The sequence below is a fragment of the Scylla paramamosain genome, chromosome 39, assembly GCF_035594125.1.
Source record: "Scylla paramamosain isolate STU-SP2022 chromosome 39, ASM3559412v1, whole genome shotgun sequence".
In the NCBI taxonomy this organism is placed as follows: Eukaryota; Metazoa; Arthropoda; class Malacostraca; order Decapoda; family Portunidae; genus Scylla; species Scylla paramamosain.
In genome coordinates, this window is record NC_087189.1 from 6,504,020 (window position 1) to 6,512,138 (window position 8,119).

Sequence of the window (8,119 nt, forward strand, 5' to 3'; positions counted from 1 at the left end):
TTATAAAGGAAGTATGGGCTTTCTATGGTGTATATAGCTTCTTTTTCAGAAAGACAAATAGTGACATGTGCAGCGTACTTCATTATGCCACCTTCTTGATAATATCCTTAGTTTCCTGTTATCACTCAAATTACACACTGTTGTTAATTTATATTATCCTTAACAATTTGATTTCATTGTATTTATGAAGTTAGACTTTCTCTAAACGCAAAAATAAATAAATAGATAAAAATAAAATAATTAAATAAAAAAAAATAAGATGCCGCTCTTTACCTTAGTATGACGTTCTACTGCGCAGTAGGTTTTAATCTTTATATCAACGCTCCTTCATCACGTGATTTGACACTTTTTTGTTAATCTTTATTCCTTTCCTAGGTATTATTATTTCTTCTTTTTTTCCTCATCAGCCGAAACTCATAAATCAATCCTTTTTGCCTCATTAATCTTGGCGTTATATAATGAAAATTAATACATGTGTGATTCAACCATTCGACCGATCCGAGATTTCAAGAAGGGCCTGTATTTTGAAACGCATTCAAAATTATTTCCAAAAGCCACAGAGATGATTGTTTGAATCTCTCTCTCTCTCTCTCTCTCTCTCTCTCTCTCTCTCTCTCTCTCTCTCTCTCTCAAGTTAACGAAATAATCTGTTATGTAACACTGTAGTTTTGTTTGTGATACTGTTTCCATTATGTTTCTAAGCGACATACTAAGAAGTTCATTGATGTTAGAGTTTCGTGGTGTGTAAAACAATCCGATAATAAGCTTGCGAGGTTTTGTTGTCATAAAATATAATGATCCCACGTTGGGAAGTTGTAAGGAAACACTTTCAATTATCACACTGTTAAACTTTTTATCAAGTTTATCACTAACATCAGTGGGAAGTGACTGAATTCCGTCATTAATAGTATTTAAGAAATCAGTGCCAGTGATGCTGGACTGCCATAATTATGCAGGAGGAAGAAGGAGATCCTCTCCAGGTGGAGAAGCTGCTGTCCGAGGATGACTCTCACACATGTTTCTCTTTTATCCAGCGCCAGAGACCAATCACGTGATCATTCCTCTGCATTATTATCTTCATGGACCCCCTGGCTCATCCTCTGAATCCCAAAACGCATTGTAGGTTACAGTTACGGATTGCAGACTGCCATCTTCCGAACTCAAGGCTGCCAACCCTCCCGGTGGTTTCTCCCTTCCAACTTGGAATTATGACTCATTCATGGTTGTGCACGGCTGGTCACGCAAGATTTCCCAGCGCTTATAAACAAGGTTAAGCAATTAATTTCAGAATGTTTTCGTCGGTCTCTCTCTCTCTCTCTCTCTCTCTCTCTCTCTCTCTCTCTCTCTCTCTCTCTCTCTCTCTCTCTCTCTCTCTCTCTCGCCGAATAAAGATGCAAATAGCAAATCTCTTTTTATGTAAACAAGTAAAGTCAGGGATTCTCGAGATAGTGTTTTCCCTCCACACTGTCGCGCTATCTAGTAGTAGTCAGAGGAGGAGGCGGAGGAGGACGCCGACAGGGACGAGGAAGATTGTGACCACGACAGCCGAGAAAAAAAGCAGAAAGGAGAAGAAAGACGACGACGATGATGATTATAAGGAAGAAAGAGCAGGAGGAGAAGACTAAACCAATTTAAATTTGTTAACCATAACAAATAGCACAACCTCTTTCTATACCACATATGTAATTACAGCATGATTCCTTACAGCATTATAGGCCAAGAACAGCGAAAAAAAAAGTATACAACAACTAGGTATATTATTCAGTGGTGATTTAGTTAATTTCCGGAGAGGTGTGCGTGGACCGAAGAAAAGATGACACGAGAGGCTTGATGGCTCAGTGTTGTCACCTGGAGCAGTCAGTCAAGTCTCACAAGAGCAATATTTCACATGATTCACACTACTGCCTTACTTCATTTAGGTGATAGGGAAGCTGATCCAGCTCCTCCTCGCTTTTGTCAGGTCTTGTTGTGTAAACCTGCATGATATTCATATTCATAAGGATTCTCTTCATTTTGACGAATAACTGTCCAAGCGCTACTAAATACTTAGCCAAACTTCTGGCTGTCTTCGTAGCATAACTCCCACACCTTCCTGCTTAGTGTATGTACCTTACACTATCTGACCTAAAGTGAGAAGCCTAAGGGAGTACAGTCCTCTGTACATGTATGTACGTTGAGTGTATACTCCTCGCCACAGCTATCTCCAGAAGCGGCAGAGAGAGAGAGAGAGAGAGAGAGAGAGAGAGAGAGAGAGAGAGAGAGAGAGAGAGAGAGAGAGAGAGAGCGCTCCAAGCCGCATGGAGGAGTTGCGTGGAAATTTATCTTGGTATTATAATATAATAACCATCACTGCGGGAACAACTGCCGGGGCACAACAAGAAAAGAAAATCCCAATGTATTTCAGAAGCTTGTGGTCTGCTATGATAATGTATTAGTCACGGATCCTAATCTTGAAAGATATAGTTGTTATCCTATAAGGCAGCGTTGTTCAAATGCGGGTCCCAGACCACGATTTTTTTTTTCCATATAAGAGGGTCACAGACCAAGGGTAAAAAAAAAAAAAAAAAAAAATCCCACTGAGGTGCCAGTCCCAAAAGAGATGTCAAGAGAATCACTGGAAATTGAAGGATACGCATCTTGAAACCTCCCTCCTGAAAGAGTTCAAGTCATAGGAAAGAGGGTATATAAAACCAGGCAGGGAATTCCAGAGTTTACCAGGGAAAGGGATGAATGATTGAGAATACTGATTAACTCTTGCGTTAGGGACGTGGACAGAGAAAGAAGAAAGTCTTCTGCAGCGAGGCCGCGGGAGGAGGGGAGGCATATAGTTAGCAAAATCAGAAGAGCAGTTAGCGTGAAAATAGCGGTAAGAGACAGCAAGAGCTGCAACATTGCGGCGTTGAAGACAGTCAGTTAGAGGAGAGGAGTCGTTAAGATGAAAACTTTTGATTCCACCCTGTCTTAAAGAGCGGTATGAGTGGAACCCCACATACTGCTCCGTCAGCTGATTCTTTGTGTCCTGCAAACACTCATATCAATATAATATAACATTATATGAAAAAAAGAAATGTGACTATAGTTAGACATATGGAATAATAGTAATTATATCTATATTTATCTATCTAACTATCTGTCTATATTCTATTTTAAGCAGGCAAGATTAAATGCTTCAGATATTTCTAAATTGTTCAGGTTCTGCTGTGGCAAGGGCCGCAAGGAGCTTTCCAAAAGGTAGAGCATTGTTCGCGACGTTTCGTTCCAACCTGGAGAAAACCTTCGGGCAAAATGAGGTAGAATGAGTTCCCCTACACTAAGAGAATATATATATATATATATATATATATATATATATATATATATATATATATATATATATATATATATATATATATATATATATATATATATATATATATACACACACACACACACACACACACACACACACACACACACACACACACTCCCCAGGGAGTTTTGGAAAGTGAGGTCGTGTAGTGGGAGACGCTAGCCAGCCAGAACACATTCGCCTTCCAGTGAGTAAATTACCCACTCCTACTCGCTTCTGGTATTCTTCTTCCTGCGTCCTGCTGGGAAGACTCCTACAGTGATCTTGTACCTCGACAGCTTGCGATGAGTGTACCTTCGTACCTTTTTCCCTCTCGTGTCTCAGTCCCCAGTTCTCTCTTGTGCTCTTTTTGTCTGTGCTTAGCTAGAGAGTGTTTTGTTTTAGTTAGGATTTTTATTATTGATGTGCATCTAAATGTGTTTAGCTATGAAGTGATTATTTTTTGGTAGGATATTTATTATTGTGTTGGTGATGGCTACTCTACACATTAAACAAAATTACCTGTTTGCTCCCCTATTCATTTCCCACTAGGGTCCATATTTGATCAGGTATACAGGACGAAGAATAAGGATACTATAGGTCCATTAAAGGCAGCAGATGGGAAGCTGGTTAGTTCTGGGGAGGAGATTAGTAAACTTCTGAATGAGTATTTTTTAAATGTCTTCACCCAGGAAAACATGCAGGATATGCCAGATAGTGAACAGGTGTTTAGAGCAGATGAGAATGAGAAGCTGACAGATATTTCCATAACTAGGGAGATAGTGGAACAGGAGATAGATAGGCTAAAAAGTTCAAGACACCAGGACCAGATGAAATATATCCCAGAGTACTTAAGGAATGTAAAGAGATTATTAGTGAGCCGTTAGTTTCTGTCTTTAGGAAATCACTGGAGTCGGGTGAGGTACCAGTAATGTGGAGGCAGGCTAATGTAGTCCCCATCTTTAAGAAAGGAGATAAAACGTTAGCGTCTAATTATAGACCTGTCAGTTTAACCAGTTGTAGGTAAAATGTTAGAGTCAATAATAGCGAGGAACGTTAGGGATTATTTAGACAAACATAACTTGATAAATCAGTCACAGCATGGTTTCACGAAGGGGAAGTCTTGCCTGACAAACTTGTTAAGTTTTTACAGTAAGGTGTACGAGGCAGTAGATAATGGTGATAGTTATGATATCTTATATCTGGACTTTAGTAAAGCATTTGACAAGGTACCCCATCAAAGGTTCCTGAGAAAGGTTAGGGCACACGGGATAGATGGGAGGGTGTTAGGCTGGATAGGGTCATTGCTTAGTGACAGGCGACAGAGTGGTAATAAACGGCTCGAAATCCAAGTGGGGTCATGTAATTAGTGGGGTGCCACAGGGATCAGTATTAGGGCCATTGTTATTTCTAATATATATCAATGACTTGAATAGTGGAATTAGTAGTGATGTTAGTAAATTTGCGGATGACACAAAGATAGGTAGATTAATTAGGTCAGAATCGGATGCCATCGCCTTGCAGGCAGATTTAGATAGAATGAATGAATGGACGGATAGATGACAAATACAATTTAATATCAATAAATGCAAAGTGCTTAGCGTAGGTAGAGGAAACCCACACAATAGGTACACATTAAACAACGAAACTCTGCTAGGTACAGGGTACGAGAAAGATTTAGGAGTTATAGTTAGCTCTGAACTCCGTCTAGGGAAACAATGCATAGAAACCAGAAACAAGGCAAATAGGGTACTAGGATTCATTTTTAGGAGTGTTAAAAGTAGAAGGCCGGGAGTAATATTAAAGTTATACTTGGCGCTGGTCATCTAGACTACGCGGTGCAGTTCTGGTCCCCACATTACAGGAAAGATATAGGTCTATTAGAATCAGTACAGAGGAGAATGACTAAAAGGATACAGGGGATGAGGAGTATTCCTTACGAGGCGAGGTTGAAGCTGTTAAATTTACATTCTTTAGAGAGACGTAGGTTAAGAGGGGACCTGATAGAAGTCTTTAAGTGGTATAAGGGTTATAACAAGGGGGATGTAGGCAAAATTCTTAGGATCAGCAACCAGGGTAGAACAAGAAATAACGGGTTCAAACTTGAAAAATTTAGGTTTAGGAAGGAGATAGGAGAAAATTGGTTCTCAAATAGAGTGGTAGATGAGTGGAACGGACTCAGTATTCATGTTGTTAGTGCTAGGACACTAGATCGCTTTAAGAGAAGATTAGACAAGTTTATGGATGGGGATAATAGATGGAAATAGGTAGGTATATTTCATACAGGGACTGCCACGTGTAAGCCTGGTCGCTTCTTGCAGCTTCCCTTATTTCTTATGTTCTTATGTTCTTATGACTGATTAACATAAACGAACCCCACACTTTATTGTTGGGGTTAACTGGCACTTCAAGGACCCTTAGTATTTATATTAGAAACCCTAATAATTGTCGACCTCGCCAGGATGCGTTATCAGTCATGGCCTTTCCCTGTGTACTATTGTAAGGTCATCAAAATTATGGATCACTGTATCACTTGCTATATCAGTATCTTGAAGTCTTTTACAATTTATTGGATATTACTGTTTTGTGCTTATACTTGGCAATAATATATAAATCTTATTCGGTAAGGGAAGAAAGACTCTGTGCAGATACAACCGTACCATTACTTGGCAAGGCAAATGGTTAGGAAGTAGTTCCACTCTTCACCGCTACATACTTAGTGGTCGTTGATGTTCTCTTCCTGAAATGAAGTTAGGAGTAATCCGAATCCTAGAAATACACCTTTTTTCGTTTCCGTTTTTCTCGAGGCACCAACATCATGACAGTAGAATTTCAGGCATAACTCGACATATCGTACCCATCACCTCGATGCCCAGTCTCCTTTCATCTCAAATCTGTTCTCATCATTCATTCCTTTAAGAACTGAATCATTCCAATTTCTGGAATGAATGCTTTTGTTTAACTTCTGTGAAAATTCTTTTTTATCACCCCTCCAAATAATGATGGCCACTCGCCGATTTCTGGTAGAGGAATTTCTAGTGTACCACTGTCGATCAGCTGGAACTCCCCCCCATCACAAAAAAATACTGGAAAGTGATAGCAGCATAATTTGAGGTTCTTGCCACCTCCCTCTCTCTCACTCAAAAAAAAAAAAAAAAAAAAAAAAAAAAAAAAAAAAAAAAAAAAAAAAAAATATATATATATATATATATATATATATATATATATATATATATATATATATATATATATATATATATATATATATATATATATATATATATATATATATATATAAGTAAATAAATAAATAAATAAATAAATAAAATAAATAAATAAAAAATAAATAAAAAATATAGATAAATAAATAAATAAATAAATAAATAGAAATAAAATAAAATAAATAAATAAATAAAATAGAAATAAAATAAATATAAATAAATAAATAAATAAATAAATAATAGATATATAAATAAATAAAAAGGTCTTGAAAACATTGTAATAGAAGAACTGACACCACGTATCTTCTGTTTTGATTAACTAATCATATTTAGGTCTAGAAGTCTTTCTTCGCAGTATGTTTCCCAACCTTGGCATGATTGTTGCTACATTCCGTTTTATTCTTAAGCTTTATACATGATTTTTTCTGATATAGTGGGACCAATCAGCAAATTACTGTTTTAATGTTTTTTTTTCTGATTTAAAATTCAAGACACGTTTTGATAAAGACAACCAGTGGGTTTAGCTGCTTTTGTCTCTAAATAATATTGACTGAGATTGAAGTCACTTGAAATAAAAGTTTCGAGATTTTTTTTTTTTTTTTTTGGCTACTAAATAAAGTTGATGGTCATTCACTAAATACGGATCATGACCGTCGTTACATCGCATGCATTAATCAACTTCAAATTTAGTTTTGGCATTCGCTGGCCCAGCTACTTAATTGTTGACACGTGCATCATCGGCATATTTTTAGAGTTTGCAAGTGAGTTCATTACCTCAGTCATTCACGTATATATATATATATATATATATATATATATATATATATATATATATATATATATATATATATATATATATATATATATATATATATATATATATATATATATATATATATATATATATATATATATATATATATATATATATATATATATATATATATATATATATATATATATATATATATATATATAATAACAGAGCCAATCTCTGATACACCACTTGTATGTGCTGAGTTAGCTAGAGGAAACATTGGTAATACCACTCGCTGTTCACCCTTGGAGCCAGTCCTCAGCCCAAGCGCCTCTGCAACCAGAAATGTTGCGCGTCAATAGGCTGCTGAGGGATTGTATATAGTAGAGGGCTTAGGAAGGAGATCTTTGAATTATATACAAGAAGAGTTTATTTTCTTTTTGTCTCTTTTTTACACTCATAGTCTGACCGCAAAATAGCCTCCTAAAATGTGCTACTCCGGCATGGTTTAGGTTGCTGTCGCCATCACTGTACTCAGGTGCCGCGATAAAAGTGACTGAATAGGCTTGCTAAGAGAGTCTGAAGTCTAAACTATTGATGCTGAACGCTCTGTTGTAATAATTTAGTTCAGTACCGACAATTGGCAATATCTTTTATAATGAAATATTTGTACTATCTGTTTTATGTTTGAATGGCTTGATCAACCTTGATGGAGTTCGTAGCAGCGTGAGTGATCAAGAGGGTAGGTGATTAGTTCAGCGTCGTGATCACTTCGTCTCACAACGCGGTAGCGTAACCCAGTCTGCCGCTTGC